This window comes from Lycorma delicatula, chromosome 5 (assembly GCF_047948215.1).
Source record: "Lycorma delicatula isolate Av1 chromosome 5, ASM4794821v1, whole genome shotgun sequence".
NCBI lineage: Eukaryota > Metazoa > Arthropoda > Insecta > Hemiptera > Fulgoridae > Lycorma > Lycorma delicatula.
In genome coordinates, this window is record NC_134459.1 from 84,577,031 (window position 1) to 84,603,642 (window position 26,612).

Genomic DNA, 26,612 nt, shown 5'->3' on the forward strand with positions numbered 1-26,612 from the left:
ATATTTCCATCCAAAGACGAAATATTATGTTGAGTGGCTGTGGCACAATTCTTCGTGCTGTTCTGATGCACATCTGAGGTTGTGTAGGAAGTTGTATTATTTTGTTTGAATTAGATGAGTGTGTTATTGTGAATTTGATAATACATCTCGCTGCTAGTGTACGGTTTGATTTTACTCCTTAAAAATGTCAGAAACTCGTGTCAGGCGTGTTGTTACTTAAGATTTATCCAACGTTGAGTTTGAAACGAGCGAAGATGTCGAAGCCATTTGTGCAATTGATACTATGGGCTTGCGGGAAGAGCTGTTGCGAGGAATCTACGCTTATGGTTAGAAATATTTTTTTGAAATACTGTATTTGTCGCAGATGTTAGTTACATATTCAAATTTTGGTAGTACTGGGAAAAATTGATGGTAATGTTAGGTTATGTAGGCGTCTCTTACGGCAACCAAAATTGGTCACTACGTGAAAATTTTAAGAAATCGTTAATGCAGGCAGTTACTGAATTTAACATTAATTGCTTGTTTAGTGTGAAAACAGTTAAATTGCGACCGGTTTTGGTATCGTTTTGTAGCTTGTATCATAATTAGTATTTGCTTTTTTCAGATGTTTTGGAAAGTACTTCATAAAAACAAAATATTTTTATTTGGTTGACTTGTGGAGTTTATAATTTTAGTTATTGAATTAATATAAATTATATGCGTACTGTTATTAATTCACCTTTAATTTTTTTCTTTTTGAATTACATATGATTATTTTATCCACTCCGCCACGGAAATCGGCAGTTTATATATTATATAATATTGTAACTTGTATGTTATTTTGGAATACGTTTTATATATATATATATATGATGTTTACAATATAAACAGCCATAACATAACAGTTTGTAGAAGTGTAGCAAAATTTCATCCCAATTCTTTGAGCTATTTCAAAATGTCCTTTCCATATATAAAAATAAATATGCATGTTTAGTGCATTTAGACATTTTCTTCCATGTTGAAGGATCATCATAAAAACAGCTTCTGACAGCAGTTTTCAACGTACCAACATTCCTTTACTCACAAATGGGAGAATTATCTCGTTGATTATGCTCTAAATATTATATCAACCATAATATTTAAGTTATAATGACTATAAGAATTTTGGCAGAGATTCTTAATTCTGAACATTTAGGAGACTACTCAATTTTAGAGCCTGAGCAATTCCTCAGTTTGCAGCCCTGACAGGCTTCATCAGAGGGCGTCTTTTAGAGCTTTAAACCTGATATCACAGTCATCAGTTTGGCTGGTAGTTACGTATTAACACCACCACAGCTACAGCTTTATTTAAAACCAAAGTAGTCAATCGGATTTCGGTGGAAAATGGGCCGATATAGTTTAACATAAATAAACAAATATTTGTTTTATAAATATAACTTGACCTACGCTCGCTGCAAATTTACCGATTTGCAGAAGACAATCCCCCACCTTCTTCTAAAACTGAAGGTTTCATACTAAAACTCTTCCTATATCTAAAGATTAATTATATTCTTAGTATTGAAGTCATCTAGTGGTTAAACACGTCATTACAAAATCAGCTGATTTTTGAGTTCTAAGGTTAGAGTCCTAGAAGGCAGTTTCTTTTATATGAATTTGAATGCTACACTGTGGATACTGGTATTCTTTAGTGGTTGGGTTTCAATTAACCACACACATCACAGTGATCGACCTATGGCTGTTAAAGGGTACATGTTCGCTGGTACATTTACACTTGCATTGCACTGTGTCTGCTGCTACATCAGGCCTGGCAAGGCGGTAATGGTAATTGCAGTTGCTAATCCATACATATATACGTATGTATTCACAAATACATACATATTTGAGAAAACAAATAGTGAAGTTTAGCATACTTAAACAAATTTTAAACAAAAATAAAAGAAAAAACAAAAAATGGTATATAAATAATCAACTAAATTCTACTAGTGCATTTCCAACTGTACTTTTAATATAGAATTTAATAGGCTTAAATTGTGTCAATCAGCAATGGAAAATAAGTCTACAATTATAAACACAATTGCTTAATACTCCAAGGTTGCTGGTTTCAGGTTAATTTTTCTCCTTTCTTGTATTTTGTTAGGATATTTTCTTTCATAAATTAAGCAGCAACGTTACCATTGCTCAAAAAATTACAGTTAAGTTTATGAAGTAGAGGGAAACAGCTGTAATTCAAATATTGCTTAAATAAAAGATTCTCTTTGAAAACTGAATTAGATCCTTGTATGAATAAAATTGGGAGTCTTTTCTGCTTTCCCCCACAATGGTCTTTTCTTTTTTTTTACGTTATGTATTATTAATTGCTCATGTTTAAACTAGTTGGTCATGTTTAAACATGTCTGGTTACTTAGTACAACATTGCAAAATATTATTAGACATTGGTGTTGCTGCCTGTAATCAGTTGTGTGCCTAGTTATTGCACTGTGAAGATGTCCTTTCATTTAGTTAGGAAAATGATTCAAAGGAGAAAGGCGTTGAATTTTCACAACTAAAAGGGATTGTTAATAACCCTCAGCATAGCAGTAACAGGCATGAGATGATATTACATCTTTCTGATAAAAATTATAGAAGGAGGTGTAGCAAAACCGGCTGCAGAACTGAAATCGGTCTCAGGAAGAACACTTGGTTAGAGAGTAGTAAATTACCATTTGACATGATCATTTTATTTATTTATCCATGGACTAAGCAATATACAACTACTGCTTATTGTACAGAAGAATTAGGAATGAGTTCTGATGCTGTCAGTGACTGGAAAAACTACCTGTGGGAAGTGTGTGCAGACAGTTTGATACAGAATCCGGTATTAATAGGTGGTCCAAACACAACAGTTAAACTAGATGAATACTGTTTCTCCAGATGCAAGTACAATGTTGGATGGATTTATCTACAGCAATGGGGATTTGAATGTTTTTTGAACGCGATTCCTGATTGTACAGCAGAAACATTGCCAAAAGTAATTTGTGAATGTATTAGACCGGGCACAACGATCATTTCAGATATGTGGGCATCTTATCAAGATGAAAATGAATTTTCAGCCCCTTACAGTAAACCATGCAGAGAATTACGCAGACGAGGGCTCACACCTACCGAGTGGAGTCAATGTGGTCATCTGCCAAATTACAGAACAGAAAGGAATGCGACACTAATAGAAAAGTTTTAGATTCGTTTATGTGGAGTCAACAAAATCAGGGAGGTGATTTGTTTGAGCAATTACTACAAGATATAAATACTTCTTAGTCTCCTGAAGTGTAATATACTTTTTTTTAATGGCAGTGTGTAACAACAGTGTTGTTATAAATCTCTTACATGTAAAACATCTAATTTTTAATATCAATGTGTAGGTAAGTTACTGAAAAATAATTATTATTTTCTTAATGAGTTTAAATAGTTATTCTTAAAAAACCATTGTGGAGGAGAAAAAGTAATTCTTTAACCTAATATCTGTACAGTAATAATCTTTATCAGATAGACATTAGCAACAAGTTGTAAAAAGTGTTTTTCTATGAATGAAAAGAGTAGCTTTCACTGATATATTTCTGGTTCAGAGGTTTTGAAAATTTCTTTTGTTATTTGCGTTACATTGTGCATTTTATTAGAAGTGTATTGGTACAATACTAATTATTTTTTTTAGTTTTTTAACGTGAATTACGCTGGAATTGATCCAACACCAGCAGAGATAAGATTCAGCCTTCTGACTGCTTCCAGTCCAGTTGGTTTAAATGGTCCAGCAAATTGTGTTCTTATCATACCTTTGTTCTCTTGATTGCTATTGACTATACAGTCTATGGTTCTGTATTTGGAAAAGTTTCATTTTTAACATGACAGTATTATAAAATTACTTTTTGTCGATGTATGCTACAATACAAAAAATAAAATTATATTATAATGGTTGTCTTATATTGTCATACAATATTTGAATGTTTTAAGTTTCTATATTTGTTTGTGAACGAGACTGAAATATGAAATTTATACATATAGCAAGAAGATTTCTGTTGATTTTAAAATAAAGTTTACTATTTTGTTAATATTTTAATTATACACTGAAGTCAGTTTCAGAGTTCAGTGTCACAGCTAATTTAAAATTTAATGCATTTTGATTACAATCACATTAGATTAATCAGAAAAATAATATCAGTGATTAATCATTAATTTAATATGATAAATAAATTGTCCTTCTGTTATTTTTGAGTTTGTCAGAGTACGTACATTGTACGTTAAGTGATGTAATGATATCTGATTTTCAGGTTTTGAAAAACCATTGGCTATACAGAAGAGATGTTATTGCTCAGGCCCAGTCTGGTACTGGTAAAACAGCGACTTTTTCTATTGCTATTTTACAGTCATTGGATACACAGTTACGAGATACGCAGGTGTTATGCCTTTCACCCAGTCAAGAATTGGCTGTACAAATACAGAAGGTTTGTATTTGTATATAGTTCAATAATTAGTAATCATTAAGAAATTATTTTTTATAAAATAACATTTAAAAAAAAATTATTTAATTAGTTTTATGCTTAATTAGTCTTTGTATTTACAGTTTAGTCTTATTGAAAAAAATTCACAGGAATTTGGGGCTAAAAAAAAGTTAATCTGTAAAGTATTTATAAAAAGTAAAACTTATGAAATCTTGCAAAAAGAAATTCTGATATTTTATGTGGGTGCAGTAATCAAATAAAACATCTAAATTGTTAATTGCTTTGGTGGCACAAGTTTTTTTTTTTTTTTTTTTTTGTGAGTGATAAAGTAATTAATATAAATATACTGTACCTAATGGCAAGTATACCTTTATCATAATTATGAAATATTTATTAAATTTTGATTTTTAGATAACTTTAATGTATAATTTTTATCATAGTATAAATGGGAATCAGCAGATGTAGACTACTGGGTTTTGTGATAATTTCTGGATATTCTCTGTTTAGTTCTCATGGCAATGTTGATATATCAAGATTATGTTACATGAGATATATACTTTTCATTCTTACACAAGCATATATACACAATATTAAAGAAAAGAATTGTGTAATAAAGAAAATAGAATAGTATGAGGGTCATTCAATAAACAGACAAATAGCTATACAGCAAAAATAATTTCTTATCTTTTTTTCCACATAATTCCCGAGACTTATCCCATCTTTTTACAAATCTTCTTATCCCCCCAGTGAAGAATTCTTTACCTTGATCACGAAGCCAGTTTTGTACTTTTTTCTTTACCTCTTCATTGTCATTACTTGATGCCACGCAAAGTTTCTTTCATTGAACCAAACAAATAAAAATCTGAAGGGGCAAGGTCAGGACTGTAAGAAGAATGAGGTAGGATCTACCAACCCATTTTCCCAATAGTTTCCAGCATCATTTGTGCTATATGAGGTCGAGGGTTTTCTTGAAAAAGAAGCACGCCTTTCTTTTGCTGTACTGAACATTTCCTCTTTAACGCAGGCTTGATTTTGTTCTTAATTGGTTGAGTAGTATAGGTTGTTGATAGTGCTTTGTTCCTCCAAATAATCACAGAAAATCTGACCATAGGCATTCCAAAAGATGGTTAACGTGACGTTACCAGCCATGGCTTCATTTTGAATTTCTTACAGACAGGTGATTCAGGGTGTTTCCACTGCATGCTTTGATTCTTGGACTTCGGTGCAAATGATTATTCAAGTTTCATCACAAGTTAAAATCCTGTCCAAAAATACTTCACCTTCGTTATTGAAACAATTTTTGAGTTCGGTGCAAATGCAAAATCTCTTGGTTTTGTGATGAATGGTAAGTTCTCTGAGAACCCACCTTGCACAAGTCTTTTTGCAGTTGTTTGTTTTGAATGATGAATTGTGTCAACACTCCATCTCAGGTGGAGTTAATGATTCTTATCCGAGAGCAAAACACTCAGATGACTGAAGATATCAAAGTTTGAATGTTGACTATTGTTCAAATCAGGTAGGTGCGAGGCTGAGTGTTACCACGGAATTTTCAAGGTCAGTCCGACTCTTTTTCACAGCTTCATTAACAGGGGCAGATTTGTTAATTTTTCTTCATGTAGAGTCAAGGAGTTTTTAGATTTCCAGCGGTGCTGCAGGTGTGGTCACAGGACTAAATTCTGTAATCATCCTGCAGTCTGTGCTCATTGTGGTGAGGATGGTCACAAGCATGACAATTGTCTGAAAAAGTGGGAGGGTCCGACTTGTGCTGATTGCAAGCGTGTTCAGAAGGAGTCCAAGCACTCTGTGAATAGTAAGGAATGTAGTTTTTATCAGAGGGCTGTCGTTTGGTGAAGGGAAATAGATTGTGTCTTCATTTGACAGCTGTCTAATAATCATCATGTTGTTGCTGTGTGGATGTTAAAAATGTCATGTTTTCAGTATAGAGACCCTGCTGATCTGGGAAAAAATCCTTAGATTCTCTGGTACCAGTCCATTCCTTATTAGTGTGGATGTGCATGCTAAATCACTACGGTGGCATAGCGATTTCATCAATGATGGCAGTGAATTAGTAGAGGGCTTTTTAGCCAAATGTGGTCTACAGTTATTCAGTGAACCTGGTGAGTTGCCCACCTATACAGGTGTGGTATGATGGGCATTGGTTGTTTGGTAAAATGAACATTGATGTTACCATTGGTAGGTTTATTCCTGCCTATGGCTGTAACTGGAAGATGGTGGATGATTGCTCAAGCGATCATCGATTGATTATGAGATTGTTAGTGGTTCAAGGGAGCACTACGGATGTAATGTTGCAGTTCAATGGAATCATTTCCTGTACAGGTGGGTGGACTGGAGGAAATTTATTGACTTTCTTTCAGCCAAACTTCGAGTTTTGGATTTGGGTCTGGAATTTTTGGAATTGGAGGACCTGGCAGAGAGTTCTCAGCTGCTTTCATCGACGCTGCTGACTGCTTGATTCCCTCTAGTTCAGGTCGAGAGTCGCTTGCTCCATGGTGGTCCAGGGAATTGTCAGCTGTAAAACAGGTTGTGTGTCGCTTAAGGAGAGTGTCTCAATGTAAGGGTAATCCTGAGAGGGTGGCAGTCCTTGTTGCTGAATGTTGGGACTGCAGATCTCATTACTTTCATAAGAGTTGTATGGTAAAGAGGGATTCCTTGTGTTCCTTTGTGCATGAATAGGGGAACAAGGATCCCTGGGGAGTCGCATATAGGATTGTGGGACACAAATGAAGGAAAGACATTCTTCTGTCTGCTCTCTCAACCAGGTTTGGTGAGATTTCAGCTACTTCTGGAATCTTGCACAGATTACTTGATGATTTACTGCTTGATGACAACGAAGCTGGGGAGACTGCATACCATTTGTGGGTGCGGTGTCAGTTTGCTCATATTCGTGGAGGTGCATTGTCTTTGGAGATTACTGAGACTGAGGTGTGTCAAGTCATCTGATGGAGTAACGGTGGAACTCCTTATTTACTTGATAGGAGTGAGTGTGAGAATTATCACATGTATTTTTCAGTAAATTGTTTGACAGATGCTTCGTGGTTTGTTGGAAGAAGGGGATTGTTAAATTGTTGTTTAAAGGTGGCGACAAGGATCCCACTGTTCGTCGAATAGGCCCTTTACGTTGCTGCTGGTTATTAGTAAGGTCTTTGAAAAGGTTCTTTACCTTTGCATAAATGAGAGGTTAACTTTGCGTGGCTTATTGATGGAGAACCAATATGGGTTTTGTCCTGGAAAAGGTACTGAGGACACCATACTCCATGTGAGGAGTGTGGTAAGCGCCAGTGAGATGGAATATGTTCTGGGAATTTTCCTAGACATTTCAGAGGTGTTTAACAATTTGTGGTGGTCTTTGGCCATTTATCAACTGCAAAAAAGAGAATACACTGTGAGTGAATTGCAGACAATGCTAAGTTACTTCAGTGATAGGGATTTGCTGCTCTGCAAGGGCAGCCATGATGTAGGCAACATGCTGTCCAAGGGGTGTCCTCAGGGCAGTGTGTTGGGTCCTTTGTTTTGGATGGTGGAGTTTGATTCTCTTCTGTGACCCAGCAGGTGTCGCATTATGGCTTATGCTGATGATGGGCTCCTGCTGGTTGAAGGATGCTCGTGGAGGAGGTAGGTTGAGCTCCAAGCCACTCAGGCTTTCAGGGTACTTGAGTTGTGATGTCATCAACATAAGATAAGATGACCTTCACCACAGGGAAGATCACTATGATGCTGCTCAAAGGCTGTTTGGCAGTGAGGTGGCGGGTTCGTGTTTTGATGGCAGGCCAGCACATAAAATACATTGATGATTGCAGGTGCGAAACCAATAGACTTGATTGCATCAGACTGGCAACAGCGTTATGTTGACAAGACATTAGGTGAGTTAACTCTGACAAAGTTCAAGAAATCGAACAACATGTTAATACTTTGTGGTAGGCCAGATGGGATGAGGCTGAGGACTGACATTATACACATGGTCCAGGACAGGCTGCAGAGATTCAGCCTCGTGGACTCAAGAATGTATCCAGAATGTTAATCAGAAGATGTACATCATGTTCTGTATGTTTGTTCCAAGTATGAGTTGATGACCACAGAGACTATCTATTGGATCGGCTTTGGATCTCTGTGGCAATAGGTGAAACTGGGCCAAATGGATAATAGTTGAGAATTTTTTATACTATTTGGCAAAAGAAAGGATTGCCGAGGGGATTTCAGGTGCCGTATAGGCTTTTCTGCCTTATTTTTTTGTTTTGTAGTTGCTAAGTTTTTGTTGTTGTTGGTTTGTTTTCTGTAGTTTGATTGTTGTTTTCATTTTGTTTTATTGTATTGCAAGATGAACTTATTTCTATTACCTTCGGGTTGGTAGTGGATTTCAGTTCCTTTTTTTTATTTTGTTTACTCAGTCTTGTTTGAGACTAACGTCAGATATGGGTTTTTTCCTGTGGGATAATAGTAATTGATGGGAATGGGAATGTCATTGCATTTGCATTAGTGGCATCCTGACTGAGGCAAGAACAAGGCTGAGAGATGCCTTTTGCCAAGGTTTTGAAGATGACCTCCAGTAAAGCCCATAAAGGATAGGTACAGAATGGGTGGCGTGGCGACTGAAACTGTCATATAGTGGGTGTCTTCCTCTATCGGGTCAGGATGTGCCAACACTTATTCAACATTTTTAAGCAATTTGTTCAACTGTAAGTCATTTATCTTCTTGGATAAGTGAATCAATATGAGAATCTAATGCTGAGGTCGACACTGTTACTACACACCTGGAGCGGTGCTTGTCGGGGGTCATGCTTTTGCAGCCACTTTTATCCATCTACACTTAAAAACTTGCATGATTCATGCAACTATTGCCATATTTTTGTTCATCCAAGAATATTTCTGACGGTTGTACACTTTCCGAAAGAAAAATCTGATCACAAAACACTGTTCTTCAAAAGTACTTTGTCAGAGCAGATATGCCATCTTAACTAAGACTTTAAAAGTTTGTTTTGGTAAATATTAATCTTACAGCTGACGAACGCTCTTCCCCGGTTGCCAACTAACACTTACAACAGTTTCAATTGCCTGAATTACGTGTTTCCTTCATTAAAAATGTTTGTTTAATTTTTGAATGTCCCTCATACTTATCTACTCATGAAATGAACAATATTGTCTGCTTTATGGTTATACTATTCTCTTTTCTTTATTACACAGTATCTTATTCTGTTTTTTGATCCCCTTTAAATTTTTACTAATTTGAATATGATACATTTTTTTTAATTTCTTAAATGTAGGCTTTTGTTTACTGTTTTATTTGTAATTAGTGTAGTATTTTGTTAATTTGTTACTTTTAAACATTAAAAAATTAAGAAAATATTACTACCATAAAACCAATAGTCACGATTAGGGCGGATAAAAATAAGTAATAATATTTTTAATTTAATACTTGTTAATTAATTTTTATCTTTCTTTTGTTTTCTTATGAAACATTAATTTCTATGGCCTTTTTGTTGTTTGTATTGTAAATTTAATTATATGATTAATTTCTAACCTGTATATTCTTTTGATAAAATAATTTTTTTTAAATTATTACTTTCTTGAATGTGTTTGATCTAAATTTTCCGTTTTACCATTCTGATTGTTTTAACGATGAATCAAATTTAAATGGTAATTTTGCTATTCTACACAGCAAGCAGTTTCGAGCTGGATGGCGGATTGGGGGGTTTATGTTTGGTGTGTTAGAGAGAGGGAACCAGTTTGGTTAGCTCCTCTACTCTTTTCTGTCATCTGTACAGCCATGAGTGAGCAAGAGGTTCTGTCTGTTGCATAACGTTTAATCATAAAGTTTTAACTAATGAAGGCGTTAAATCCATGGAAATTTTAACTCATTTAAAAGTACAGTTTGGGAATGCTACACTGTCCCAGAATTGAGTGTATACATGGGCCAGGCAAGAAAGTGTAGCAAACGAAAGTCATGATCAACGCCCAAGGTCAAGTCTCACAGCCGACAACATTCATGTCATTCCAGAGCTTATCAAAGGTGATTGCCAGTTCACTGTTGAGGAAATCCCAACAGAAGTGGGTTCAGCAATGGGAGTGCTCAATCCATTATCACTCATCTTGGATTAAGAAAAATTAGTGCTCTATGGGTTCTGAGGTTGTTGACCGAAAACCAAAAACAGGTCAGGTTGGAGATCTGTGAAAGACTTCTGATTCAATTTCGGTAAGAAGGGGACAATTTTTTGAGGCGCATTGTCACATGCAATGAGACATGGGTCCATCATTACACTCGGAGTCAAAAATGGCAAGTAAGGATGAGGGCTGGCCCCCAGTAAAGGCCAAAAACTGTCTGTCAGCTGGAAAAGTTCTTGCAATGATTTTTTTTTTTACTCAAGGTGAGTTTTACTCATTGATTTTCTAAACAATCAATGAACGGTGAATGCCACTTACTATTGTCAGCTGCTACAGTCAACAAAAGCTGCCTACTGAAACAAAAGACTGGGTATGCCCATCTAAAATGTCATCCTTCTTCAAGTCAATGCCAGGCCACACACCGCGATTTTGATAAGGATAAATTAGAAAAAATGCACTGGGAAACCCTTGACCACCCTGTAACTATTCTTTTTGTGCCCTTGAAAGAATCGCTTGGAGCGATTCAAAAACAGTGAAGAAGTCAAGGAAAGGAGCACATGTGTAATTGGTTGACAACTCGTCTTCAAATTTTTATGAACAAGGAATATTCAAGCTTCCAAGTGATTGGCAAAAGTGTGTAGATTGTGCATGAGACTATATAGAGAAACGATGAAGGTATTAATTGTGTATATTATTAATAAATAAATTTATTAAAAAAAATTACCATTTGTATTTGATTCACCCTCGTATTAAGATTGGACATATACAGTGCACATTATACATGCAGTATATTCTATTTCAACGTGTGTTTAGTTCATGTTATTATGTCAGTTTAAGTTGTAGCTGCTATTTGATGTTTGTTATGTTGATTGGAAAAAATTTCACTAAAAAACAAAAATATGTTAGTGTGACAAAACACATATATTTTCAAAACACATCATTCCATTATCCTCTTAAATGATTTAATATTAGAAGATTGACAGGTGTTTTCAAAGTTTACACTTTTGAATCTGCCATATTTTGAAGCATTAAATATGTTAGTAAATTGTCATAATACAAAAGAGAAGCAATTTTTCATAATAGGATTAGTTGTTACATTACATTTATTAGTCTCCAGATTTCTATTCAAATTTTTTATACTCAACATATCCAAATAAGCAATTTTGAATTGTTTTTGTACATGCTATTCATGTGAGAATTTGGCTTTTTGATACTTTATCAATTTTTTAAAGCATTTAAATTATCCCTCATTATTAATCATGATCCATGTGTTCAATATTTAAAAACTGTATAAGAATGATGTAAAATATCCTATTTTATTAGTTATTTATAAGTGAAAAATTAAATTTCTTCATTATATTTTTCTAGTTTTGTTCTTTTTGTTTGAAGAAGGAGTACCATCAAAAATATTTTTTTGTATTTGATAAATATTAAAACTGAATGAGTGAATATTTAAAAATACGTAACTAAGAGGTCATGTGATAATTTCAATTTTCTTAAAAAATTCTCAGAAATTCATTGACAATTAGTGTTTCTTTTCCTTTATAAACAACCATAACGAATCCAACAAAATTATGAACAGTATTGTTCATACATAAATCCAGAAAAGAACAGGCTGTAGGAGACAACCATGTGATCAATTTTTATACATTTTTGTCTGGGATGTGGTACATTGTTCCAGTTCACCACATTTCATCTTCCATTTTTATATAGTACAATTAGAATAGTATAACAGTGTTTAACTGTTGACCATAACTAATGATTGCAATGCTAAATTTAATATTGATGATAAAATTAGCATGGCTATTTTTCAGTATATTCTATTTTTAATTGAATTCAGGTAATATTGGCCCTAGGAGATTTTATGAATGTTCAGTGTCATGCAGGATTAGGTGAGGATCTTCGAAAACTGGATTATGGTCAGCATGTTGTTTCTGGAACACCTGGTAGAGTATTTGGTATGTATTTTGTTTTATTCTTTCTAATTTTATTTCCCTGGTATGTAAAATACTAAATCCAATACTTATATTCATTAAATTAAAAAAATAAATATTCAGAAAGTGAAAGTATTATAAAAACGTAACTGAATACAGCATTTAGTCTCTAGATTAATGTCATTTAAAGATTCTAGGAATGCTTATAGGGATCATTGAAGGAATTAGGAAAAATGAATTGGAGCTCAGTTTAGACTAATATAAAATAATGACCATTAAAACAGTTTATTAAGGTTACCATTTACTTTTCTTTATTATAGATATGATCTGCTAATGAAAGAAATCAAATGAGTTTGAGCTTGTATGTTTTGTAACAGTTATAAAAAAGTTAGTATTAAATATCTTTAATTTAAAAAAAATTATTCTATTAAGAACTTTTTTTAAACAGTGAGAAACTTATTTAGATGTTTAGAAAAATGTAGGAAATTGTTCTCACAGATTTTTTTTGTGTATGCAGTTTTCGAGGTTATTTTAGGAGTTATAATTATTAAATTATGTTATGGTGAAAAAGCACTTCTCTTTGGCTAGATGTGAACATTTTGCCTGAATAGCACCCTTTAATTGCTACAGTAGTGAAACATAGTACTCTCTGGTGATTGACCTGCTTTTTACCAAGTAGTTTATGAGCATCGCACTATAAGAATCCCAAAAAATCATACCATAACCTTCCCTACAAGTAGAACTGTTTTCACTTTCTTTGTTGAAAAATATCAGTGGAGTCATGTTTAGGTCTAATAAACACCTTTGGGAAGTGATCAATCAGCTGCATATTTGATCAAGTGTTAACGAACATGGCACCCATCAAGCGGAAGGCTTTTTAATAGCCAATAACATTAAAGAAAACATGCTCCCAGTTTATTGAGATATTTAGAATGTCAGCAAGCTTTTGTACTTTAAGTTGGCAATCATTTGATATGGCATTGTTGATTTTTGTGATAATTTCATCGCTCATAGTGATTTTTCTGTGTCCCAAGCATTCATAATTTTGAGTGGATTTATCTCCATGTTTAAATTCAGAAGCCTACTTTCTTCCAACATAAACAAAGAAGTATCTATTAAGTAGAATATAACTCTTTTTGTGTGTCTGTTGGGATTAAATACTGTTAAACATAGTTCTTTATAACAGTTTGAACTTTATCTTTATTAATTTTTCAGAAAATGTCAAAATTTATTTTCTTTACTCATTCATTACACACAGGCAACTAAATACACACAGCTGTAACTTTGTAGCTTTCCAACCAAAGGATCGTATTTGATAAATATCATAGTAATTTGGTCATTTCTATGCTGTCTTGTGTCAGCCTGAGAAAATGTTTAAATGATCCTGGTAGTATATTTTCTTATCTCTTTTCTTTATATACAGCCATCAACTATTTTGGATGTAAAAGTTGATTGTTAACATGATCAACAGTTATTTGTAATTACTATTCCTTGTTTCAGAAATTAGTATATCTCTTTTTTCTGTTTAGCCTTTGAAACCACCAAGATCCCCCCCACAAAATATATGATTTTGTGGGGGGAAATATATTGAACAGTTAAATTTAATTAGAAGTTGTTTTTAGTTTGGGTACGCTTAAGAGAATAAATGTGTAAGCTGGATTTAAAACAAAAAAACAAAAATGCAGTTTATACTAGAAAATGCTTTTGTCTACTTAACTTTTTTTTCCTTTTAGTCAAGTACTAATTACAACTGATGTGTGGGCAAGAGGAATTGATGTCCAGCATGTATCACTGATCATAAACCATGATCTTCCAAATAACCGAGAATTGTACATTCACAGGTAAATTGATATTTAATTTTTTGGTTGCTTTTTCACTCGTGTTCATATTGAATAAAAATTTTCTAGGTATAAATTCAAGTTTTATTCATTCTTCTCTGATTTTTGCAGATGAGTTCTTTTTAGTGGTTAACTAATGACAATTTATTCTGTAGGATGCAACCAAAGGTATCTGATTCATTGGATTAAAGAAAGAGGGTAGATGGTTGTGCAGGACCAAAAGATTAAAAAGTTTAAAAAAACTTCCTCAGAACATCACAGTAGAGGATGTTCATAGCATTTCATGATTGGTTATAACATTGAAAATGAGACACATGGCTGTACTACAATACATTCGTAATTAGATATTTGATAGAAACTCTGTTCTGGGATGTACAATGTTTAGCAACATTTGCACTTAAAATATTTTACTTTCTTGACTGTGCTATTTAAACAGATGATTTTGTGATGTAATCTATTCCTTTATTTATTTAATTGGTTTCATAAGTAGCAATTGATGGAAAATTGAGTTTTATACCATATTATAGCTTTCTCTTGCATTACTGCTTATTACTGCTCACAACAGACTAGAAAATTATATATAAAAAGTATCCTTTTTGATCTGTTTTTCTGATGTTACAATTTCAACTTCGTATAGCTTTGTTAAACATTTATAAAAAAACAATTAACATTTTAATGTGACAGTTTTTTCTGTCATTTGAGTATTTTTAGAACAGGTTTTTAGCCTGTTTCTTTACTATAACTGATGTAACAAAGTTAAAATTCTGACTAGATACCAAAGTTCAGTTGCTGAAATAACTATTACTTTAAAAGTAGTATTCTTTAAAAAAAAAAAAACAAATAATAATAATAGATTTCACTTGAAAATCTGTGTTTACTCTGATTTAAAATAATGACTGTAATTATTTAAAAATTAGAAAACATCTTTGCATTACATCATGTAATTGATTCATGATAATGTTTTTTCTTCCATCTTTTTTGACCCCATAGGATTACATTTTTTAGTCAGTTATCCAAGCCTCTTCCAAGGGACTGTTCAGGCCTTGTGGTCCTCCTATTACTTTTTCATATGTTCCAATCTCTCGTGCCTTTTCTGGTGTTGAAAATGTTCATGTTGTGAGTTTCTTTCTTGTGGGTGTGAAACAAGCATTTTTGGCCTTGATTTTTTCATTTAATTTTATTTTGTCTCTGGTATCTTTTGGTGTAAGAATTTCCATCAGATCCTCTATTAATTAACTGAAATAAATGAAAAAATAAATTAGAAAATGCTAATCGTTTACCTGCATTCTGTCTTTTTTGAATCGAGATTGTACTGTACCAGCTGTTTCAGAAGGCTCAAATCTTGCATCCTCATGAGTCCAAAGAATCCTTGTGTCCTTTTATGTGTGGTATTAGTGATGGCTTCTACTCTTTGTACATGACTGTTGGCCACAATCCATGACTGCCCATCTTTCTGGTACTTTTTGTTGATGCAGGTTTTTTTGATTTTCTGGAGTCTGTCAGTCAGTCTTTGATTGTTTGTTCAGGTGGAAGAGTGTTTTTATAACTGTAGTGTCTTATTTTTGCATTTATGGATAAACATTTTTTACTTAGGATGTACCAGTTAATTTTTGTGCCTTAACTAGTTTGGAGGTTTTTTCATTCAGGTTGTTTGTTATTATTTCTCCAAGGTATTTAAATTGGGTTATTACTATTTTGACTTTATTAATGCTCTTTTAATTTTTTTTGGGACATTTGGGTAATAAAAAGACAGAGGTCTTTTTGAATGATATTTTGAGGCCAGTTTTATTCGCAATATGGAGTTCTAATGCCTGTGTTTTAGCTTTGTCCATGTAATTTGCCAGAAATGCCTAGTCGACAGTGAAAACATAGGCAGTTTTTATTTTATGTTTTTTGTCTCTCCTTATTTTTGGAGGGCATTTTTTGAGTCAGTCTGTCATTACAGTTTACAAAATGCAGTTGAACAGTAGTGGTAAGAGTTCATCCATTGCCTTGGCGCAGTCCTGTTTTTATCTCAAATGATTTTAAGAGTTTGCCTTTGAATTTCGCTTTTAACTTAGTTCATATGTTATATTGTAACAAGTTGGAGGGCAGTTTTTGAGCCAGTCCCTCATTACCGCTTCTGAAGTGCATTTGAGTAGTAGTGGCGAGAATCCATCCAAGTTTTTGTGCAGCCTGTTTTTACCTCAAATGATTTTGAGAGTTTGCCTCTGAATTTCACTTTTAACTTAGTTCATATGTTAAATTGTAACAAGTTTTAACTTCTAATGTAAATATTGTACATTATTTTCTTAACTATTTAAATAATATTAATATTGTATATTTTAGGTTGAACTAAAAAAAAAATTAACAGTCTATTTCTACTTTGTAATCATTTGAATATTTAATGTAAAAAATGCTAAATGTATACTTAAGTATCTGAATACTAACTGTAAAGATATTCTGTTATAATTATGAAGCGTCAGAGCTTCGAACTATATTATTTTTATAATCAGTAAAGTTTGTTAATGATGGACATTTCAAAGTATGAAACTTTTGGATTACTCATTGTAAAAGAAAACTAATAGAAGCAAAAATGATAGTAAGTATTGATGATGTCTTGTATAAATGATTTGATGTGATAAAGAGGCTAGATATTTAGCCCACTTTCACTATTTATAAGCTGTGAAATGTATAAGTGCACATTGATAAAATAGTCTATAAACTACTCATTTAATTGCATTTATTTAGCATTGTTCATACCAGCATGTTTAGTGGTGCATTTACACTTATATTACACGACATCTGCAAATAAGTCTGGCTATTAGCAGTAATTATATTTGCTATACACATGTATCTAGACCCGGTAGTAGCTGGAAAACTGGTTGGAGAAATATACAATACTTGCCATTACAATTAATATTATGTAAGATTAATGATAAATTTCTCAATAAATATTTGTTACTTTTTGTTACTATTAAATTGATGTCTCTTATCTTTAAAAATGTATTTTATTAATTTTTTTTTTTAGGATTGGTAGATCAGGATGTTTTGGCAGAAAGGGTGTTGCTATTAATTTTATCAAAAGTGATGACATCAGAATTCTTCATGAAATTGAACAATATTATTCAACACAGATTGATGAAATGCCAATGAATGGTAAATAGAATATTAAGAATGGCAAATAGAACACACACACATATATATATATATATTCAGGACCTTCCAGTTGAGAGGAAAAATGTTATCGTTTTGATAACATCGGAATGAGGGTTGACAAAATTTTTTAACATGATTTTTCCTAATTCTTATAAGCATTCTCCAAATAAATTGCTTCTGACATCACTAATACAAAAAAGAAATTTTAATCCAGTATAAAATTCAGTTTTTTCCTTCAAGTGAGCGACACATGATAAATGAGTAAGATAGGCGTTTTCTTTTGTGATGTGATATAAACTCAGTCTAGGAAGGGTGCAAAATATTTAGGTTATTTATTATTAGCTTGTATCTACAGAATTTTTGCTTTACACTATTCAATAATTGATATTCTTAGGTACGGAAATGTTTGTTTAGGTGAATTTGTTTTAGCTTTTGCTCTACTCACTGGTCATTATTGTGCTTTGTAGTAACATCTACGTTTACTTACTTACGTTAATGTACTTTGATGAAGTAAATGTAGCGTAAGTTGTATTGATCATCCAAAAACCTTGAAAAATATGTTATTGAACATGTTTTAATATGCTTGATAAAAGAAGCTTACGCTCAATAGCTGCAAGAATTTGTTACAAAAGATGTGGCAGAAAATAAAATTATCTTAATGTGTTTATAAAATTTAAAGTCGAATTATTATCTTTTTGAAAATTTTTTTTTATTTCTTAGTTTCTAATATTACAGTTAGCTAATTTGTTTATTTTTACAGAACTGTATTTTATTGATTTGTATTTAAATTATTTATCTTTAATTTAATTTTTTTTCCAGTTGCTGATTTAATATAATTTTTGTGGAGATGTTTGTTTTCTGTGGAATTCGTGTTAATTAATTGTTTGGAACTTTTGCACTGGAAGGCATGAGTTAATCATCATTTTTCAAGTCATCATTTAAGGGAAAACTATGTAAAATAGGTTGTTTTTTGTTTTTTTTTTTAGTTGTAAGAAGTGTTTATATAGTTCTAATAAAGGAAAAATTATATTCTTTTTATAATTTGTGTACATATTTATATTTTTCAGTTGTTCTTTTACATACCAAGTTTTAATAGATTATTATCTATTGTGATTGAACTATTTATTTCTTATATTGAATAATTTATTCCTTTGTGTAATAACATCTCCTTTATTAATTTATTAGTCTTCTTTTCTTAAACTGAGAATATCTCTTTTACTTTTGTTTGGATCATTATAATCCTTTTTTCCCCTAAAGTATGAAATAATTCTTTTAAGTATAAGTTTGGTAAACCTGAATTTTTCCATTCATCTAGATGAGTGATGTACTAGTTCTAAAATGAAATGTGATGTTAAACAAGAATTGTGATTATGTTTTATATAAATTAAATATTACCATTAATACTGCATATTTTAACTTTATAAGAATGATATGATTTAAAAAACTTATCTAGGACATCTAGTTGTCCAGAATCTCAGGTGTTTTACCTGTGTTAAATAAAGAAAGCAAAACATCTGATATAGTTGGATTAATTTGAGCAACTTGGGTCGTCATAAGCGATTATAAATTCATTTACAACTTGTTATATTTAAAAGACAATTATTGTGTGAATATGTTGTGCAGGCATCCATTTATTTTAGGGAGTATTTAAGGATACTTTAATGGCATTGTAACTCATCTCTTTAGATAAAAGATGTTCTCTTATCAATCTAAAAGCATTGCACTCTGTTATCTTACAGAAGAATAGGATACTACTAGTATAGCAATCTGATCCTTGTTGATCGGGTTTTGAGTGTTATTTTTTTTAACTTTGATTATTCTTAGGGAATTAGCAATATATTTGCATCTTTCTCCTGGCTGGCACAATTCCCCTTCAGTCTGTACACTGAAGACCTTTCAGTCTAGAAGGAATACACTTGATGGGACCCTGGTTATTGGAAGGTGCAATGTACTCCCTTCATGGAGGGAGTCACATGTCGTAAGGTGAAGGAAGGATGGTGATTCTAGGTTTTGTAGATTCTTTGACTTCATCTTTTTCTTATAGCAGCTGAGCTGGGTTGGCTGTAGTGGGATTTTCTTGCTTCTTTTTGCCTGATTTTTGTATTTAATATTTACTACCTTAACCTTAGGAAGACCTGCGAGCCTTTTGGAGGGCATCGCAGCAGGCTTCTTCATTTTCCCTTAGACAGCTGCTTGATTTCTTTCCCATCACCGTCTATCTTTCAATATTTCTTGTTATCTTCTCTTCATAGCATGGTGGACTTACAATTAATATTAAATAAAATCATTTCTGTATGCGAGTGTGCAGTGATCAGCCTAGTGTTTTCCATATTCAGAAAACAACCATCAACATTTTTTTTCTTGATACGGGTATACCTAGGGATGGTGTGGAGGGACTGCAAGGCTGAAAACGTTGTTCTTGTTGGTGTGGTCGCTTTTGTCAAGCCTGAAGCATTTGTAGCAGAACTGAAGCAAAAATGAAGAAAGGGATTTTCCCTATCCAGAGGTGTTCATAGTTGCACACCCTATTCCACAGCAACTATCTGTACTGTGGCCCTATTGCTGGTAGATGAATGACAAACCTTATAAGTTTAGTTTCCTGTTTTATTGCAAATGTCAACTAAACTAACCTTACATCTTACCTTTTGGTTAACCTTACTGTTGGACATGAGTCTTGTGGTCATTTCAGTTGGGTCATATAATTTATATGTTCTTTTAAGCCGTTTGTCCAAGGCCACTCCCAGGTTCTTAACTTTCATCACAAATGGAATTTCCCCCCCTGATATTTGCAGTTGCCTGATTGGAGCACATCGCTTGTATGTGAAAAACATGACCACAGATTTCCCCATTGACCCTGATTCTTCACCTATCAAGCCATGGCTTCACATGTCCAGCTGTCGGTTGTTACCATGTTCCACATTTTGGGATAGGTACTAAAATGCTGTTCTGTCAGCGTAGAGTGCTATGTTGACCCTTCTGACTGCGGCATGTTGTTTGTATATGCCATATACAGAGGTGAAAGCACAGCCCCCTGTTCTGATACCAATACCCCCCCCCACCACGATACCAATCTCCCCATGTGATTGGTCAGTTGTCTCCCCAGTAAGTATGACTTGAGCAGTTTGAATGTTGATAAATACCATTATATGTCGTAAGCCTTTGACAGTGCTGTCTACCAACTGGAGAGTCGTCAAGTGCCCCTCTTGATATCCGAATTATTGAGGCTCAGTGGCAGCTCATGTATAAGCACTGTGGAACTGCAGCATCCTATTTCTACTTGATATTATTGACAATATTTAATATAATGAATCCTTTTTTCTTTAATTCTTTCTTTTTATTTGTACAATATATAATCCTTAAGCTTAATGTCCTGATTAACTTTAAGTATTATATGAAATATATACTCCTGTAAAATTCTGTGGACTACAGTAGATGATCATCTACTGACCACAGTAGGTGGCTGGCTATTGTGGTCAGTAGCTATCCCCCAGTTTATGAAAAAGATATGAAAATGTTTATATCAAACCGTGTTCCTCACAGTTCCAGACATGGTGTTTGGCTGTTGTGCATATGCACACATAGATAGCTGCGATGGAGAGAGAGCACTGTCGCTCCCGCAGTGCCGACCCTGGCGTGCTGGTGGAAGGTAGTGTTTTTTTACTTCATGTGTGTGTGTGGAACATTCCTTGTTCTTTACCTTTTCTAGTTTAGTCTCTGGAAGGAATATGAAAGTGATTTAGTCTTTTTTTCAGTAGTAATCAGAAGATCAAGGGCTCTTTGATTGCCAAATCTGTCCAAAAACACACTCGAAGGGCGAAAGAGAAGATAATTAGTGAACACTAATTATTTATTTGTTTCTCTATACATAGAAATTGAAATTAAACGCTATTGGACTGTAGTGTTTTTAAGCGGACATCTTATTAAGTTATTATCTAATAATACTAAAAAATGTTATCTGTATTGACATTTTATTACTTATTCAGTTAAACCGATTATGGTTTTTAAGCACAATATGCGTAACTGTGTACCATATTCATGAATGTGGTAAAGTGTAGAATTAGTTTATTATCCTGCTTCCAGCTATTCTATTTCATTAATTTTTTTAGGTTGTTTTATTTTACAGAAATCTTTAACCATGGCCTTGAAAAGGCCCAGAAAAATATTTTCTGGAGCAGCACCCCTACTAATTTTAGCTACAAGCCGCCACTGTTTAGGCCAAATCTTTGGCCCCAGGTACCATTAGAGTCTTTTGAGAAAAACCCTGTTGAACAGGTTTGACAGCACTGGAAGAGCTAAATTGGTCAGTTTCAGGAGAAAAGTAAACTTTTCCCTGGTTTCGGTAAGCATACAACCCTTGCCATTATCTAGTAAGCTGGAAAGTATGCTATGTACAGGATCGATGAAAATAGAGTGGCGATGGTCGCTATAATCAGAAGTACGATCCCATCTATCCCCATCGATTTATCAGGGCTTATGGCCTTTTTAGCCGCTATTACCTCCTTCGAAATGTGACCTATTTCTCGGTGAGGTGTGCATTACCTGTTTGAAGTAATCATTGAGAGAAATTTACACTTGGGTTGCGTAGTGTGAGAACTGGGCAGGCACAAATACTTCTGTCGTGTCAGATCAGAAAAGTTTAAGACTTCGCCATCCAAGCACGGGGTGGCGGGGCTTCTTTCCTTCTCGTAACCTTTTATTCAGCATAACTACTGAAGGTTCTTCATTGGATATCAAGGCAATGTATTTGTACCACGATATCTCGCAAAGCTTTGTAAATAGGAGTTTCACCCTGAACGTATGGTGGTAAAATTCCCTTCTATTGTTGGGGGGCCAGAGTGAGGTGATATCTCCTCCAGAGCTGACATTTCTCCGATATTGCATCAAAGGTGTGTGATGAGAGTTTACTACGGAGTAGGCAGGCCATTTTCTCCGTAGTACTTTAAAGTTGAGTTTCGCTGGCAGTCGACTGAGATGTCTATATCCTCTGGCATGCTCAGGAGTTCTGAATCCGTCGGAGTAAAAATGCATTGGAGCACCTTCTAGAATCTTCAGTTTTCTGACATTTTAGTATAGGGAGAGCATCCAATCCCGCCACTTGGCCCAACTCCAATAAAACCAGCTATTGATCAGAGCTGAGGTCGATGGTTTCTATCGTGTACGGGACTGGTACTGCCCTCAGAATCACTATTTCGAGTACGTACTGTCTCAACCGACCATTTGTATGGATAAATGTGGGTGTTTTGAGGCCTATGATGTTTAGTACTCGTGTGTACGCGTTTGCTGAAATAGCATTCTGTTGTTAGCATTTACAATATTGTTATTCCATGACGGATGCTTGGAATTGATCGCTCATTAGTATGATGGGCTTGACCTAGTTCTCCAGTATAGCATTCAGATCACCGCCAAGTTCGACCTGTTGTACGTTGAAATTAGTTAGTATACCGTGCCTACATCTCTATATGAACGCAGGTCTACTCCATTTAGATGTCAAACCGTTTGTCTTTTATTCGCCTGTGGATGGGGATAGCAGTTTCTCTGCTGCCGGGATGTCCTTGTGGTACTGCCTTCGGTCTATGAAAAAGTCATTTAGGGTGAGCAATTTTCCTGGCTTCAGGTGTGTGTCTTTAGCAAAACAACATAGCTTCTCCATTTTGCCAGCGACTGCACAGGCGTTCTACTGCAGCAAGCGGAAAGTAGTCACCCTTGCCATATCAGGATGGTAGCCATTAGGCATTGCTCAGCCTTATGTGTTTTTTGATATTTACAAATTACCAAGCTGTCTCGTTTCTTTCTTCATAGTTTTTTCTTTATATAATTTCATAAAACATGTAATTCAGTTAGTTTATCAACAGCTGGTAGCTTTATTTATAATTTATATATTCATTACTTTTATTTTTCAGTACATTTGATAACACGTACAATGCAGAAGTATCTATTCATAGTTTCATTAATAATTTAATTTTTATTGAATAATGTGATATGAAATATAATATATAAATGTTTTATTTAAGTACTGTGAAAAGAATCTGTGACACCAGAGTTAATAAACATTTTAACAGGCATTCCATCAACTACTGGAGGAGGTCCTTGAGGCTCTCTGCCAGTAAGAGGCTGGGAAGGACTGCCAGAATATACGGAATTACATCTCGACAGACACCAAAGATAGAAAGTCAATCCTGGTGCTCTGGGCATCAATGTGACTACCAGCTTTTTGCCACTGGTGCGGCTTGGGATAATCTGGGAAGCTTTGTCTTGGCTGGTTCAGCTTGGTATATTCATTAACGCTTTCAACAATGGGATTGTTTTTAAAGAAGCTACCATGTAAATTGTTAGGCGATCTCCAATTCGATATTGACTACATATTGTATATGAGAAGTTTTTACACAATACAGTGAATTTCTCATTTGTGCTATTGTGTACGACACTGATGGAATCAGAAGAATCGTGTGACTATTTGCTCTATTTACCAAAAATATATACGAATTGAAAATCATAAGACATCATTCATTAACTTACTTTGGTTTGAAAGATGATGATATCACTGAATATGTAAAATTATGTTTGTAAAAAATTAATTCAAGTATTTTATACTGTAAATTTTGGGGAGAGGTTTCACTCCTTAAAATCAAAAATCTCAACCGGCCTTGTTACATACCTTTTGGGTGGTGTGAAGATTGTAATATATTTTTCTAATATTTGTTTTACGTATTATTTCGTGCAAAATTCTACCCGATATGTCATTTCTGGTTGATAATTTAGTAGATATTTGGAAGTTATTATATTTGGTAGATAATTCTATAGATATTTGGTAGTTAATTCTTAGAAAAACATTTGTATGTGTGTAGGCGATAAACATGTTTGAACATGTTCAAGGTTATAGTCAGGTGGGATTGAGTATGGTATTTATTCATAGACACTTATCACAACAGGATGTGTTAGAGGTTATGAAGAAATAATATTAATTGAGAAGGCTCTGGTTAACACATATTGAATGAGTGGATCCATTCACTTTCATCAGTGTCTTTAATGACACTTCAACTGCAATTTTTTATTTTTTAAAAAGATTAGTAGACAGTGTTCGCAAGAGTAATTGTATGGGACGTCAAAACGGTATTCACTAAATACAGAAGTGTATTGGTAATGGTTTTGAATGATAAGGAACAGGACGAAATGTTTAAAGTTTATTTAAAATCTACTTATGTAAATCGGATTAGCAATGAAGCTATAAAACACTAAGTTTTATTACATGAAACTGATTTATTTCAGTGTGAAAGATGATGGAAAGACAAAAAATTCAGTTGAGAATATCATTATTTGTAAAGTGAAACAAAAAATTAATAGAAAACGGTTGAGTGTTTTGTAGCATACCTCTTAGGAGAGATTTCACTTTTAAAAAAAATTTAATGTGCCATAGTTGCTAACTCCTGGGTGGTGTGAAAATGGGACCTCATTTCAGAACTAATACTAACATACAACATGCAGTCATATAATACATACAAAACAAAACCACTTTAAACCCCTATACAGTAATGTATGACTGTTGTGTTATTTTAAAATGATAATAATAGTTATTGGTATCATTTGATGAAAAGGTTCCATGGCCTGTTATATAATTTGATGCTGGATGCATCAACTGACAAATTATATTGCAAATGGTGAGGAGAGTGTTTCATACATCTTTAACAGCCATTATACACCTTAAGTGTTTCTAGGCTTTAAACTCACCATGGTTGCTACTTCCTGGGTGGTGTGAAAACTGAATGGAATGCAAGGATAGTGGGAGTTTGTTTCTCACTACTAATTGCAGAACCTGGACAAATGTCCCTTGCTGGTGTGTCTTTCTATTTTATCTGGCGGGTTTTCATTTGTTTAGTGGATTTTCATTTGTGTTTTTTATAGATTTTATTTTATTAATGGACGGACCTGGTTTTTGCGCTCCGGTCATTTAGACCAATGAGAAACAATTTACTTGGGCTGATATGGGGAGAGTAAGCATTTATGTGCTTTCTACTTTCAGCAGTATTTCCATTCAATCTGTCCTTTCAGTCTAACAGGAATTTGCCTTCCGTGGGGGCCCTAGTGTTTGGTAGAAGCTTCCAGACACACGTTTGTCCGGAAAGGGTTTGGGGTATTGCGTGGCCACTGTCATTGTGCTAGTTCACCTGAAACAGACATAAAAAAGCCATGTTCTGTATTGCAGGAAAGATGTAACAGACCTTGTTAAGGACAATATGGCAAATCTTTCACGTTTCAACTAGCCTACATAATAAATTTTTTATGAAGCACAGCAAAATCGTTCTTAACGTTCCCACGCACAAAAAACCATAATTATGTTGAAAAATATTAATTAGGATAGTATGGGATTAGATTCAGATGTTTTCAATAAAAGCTGAAAGATGACAATTTACTTAATTTATCATTTTGAATAATTAAGTGGTATACTAGTAGTTAATCCTGGCCAGGTAACATATGTTTCCGTTAGCAATAGTGAATATCAACATAATACCAAGTCAATAGATTTTGAATAAAAGTTTTAAATGATGTTTTATTTCATTTTGTTTATTTAACTGAAGACTTCTACTAACTTGACTGTAGATAATGAAAAGGGTACGGCCACGTAGCAGCTTCTTATCTATTTCCTGTTGAGAACACCTGTAGAGAGCATAATACAAAACTATGTTCAATTATTATTAATCACTTATAAGGACATTAGATTTTATCTATATATATCTATACCATTGTAGGATATTATAATGGGGTAGATTAAATTAATATTGGTTCAAGTTTTTGTTTTATTTTACATTTAATTTGAATAAAATACAACACACCAAATGTTTAATTATTTGTTAATCACTAGTTAGGGTTATAACCCTCTATGGGGTTATAATATTATTTACCCCTTATGGGGTAAATAAAATTGTTTTAATTTTGGTCAAAAAACCCTTATGTCCGTATATTTATGAACAACTTTACACGCAATATGAGACTACGCGCACATCTCTTTTTAATGACCCTGTTTTTAAATGCCTGCTATCTTTTTTTGGGAGTTCCCTGTTGGCTCACCGTATGTATAGGCTCCTGCCCTGGTTTTTCATAAACAAACTCTCGTCACGGTGGTTCATCTAACATTGGTCCTC

General features: G+C 33.8%; 1 pseudogene; it reads left to right on the forward strand.

Moving 5' to 3' along the window:
• The first annotated feature begins 46 nt into the window (after positions 1 to 46).
• Positions 47 to 18,516, forward strand: LOC142325697 (eukaryotic initiation factor 4A-III-like; annotated as a pseudogene).
• The last annotated feature ends 8,096 nt before the right edge of the window (positions 18,517 to 26,612 follow it).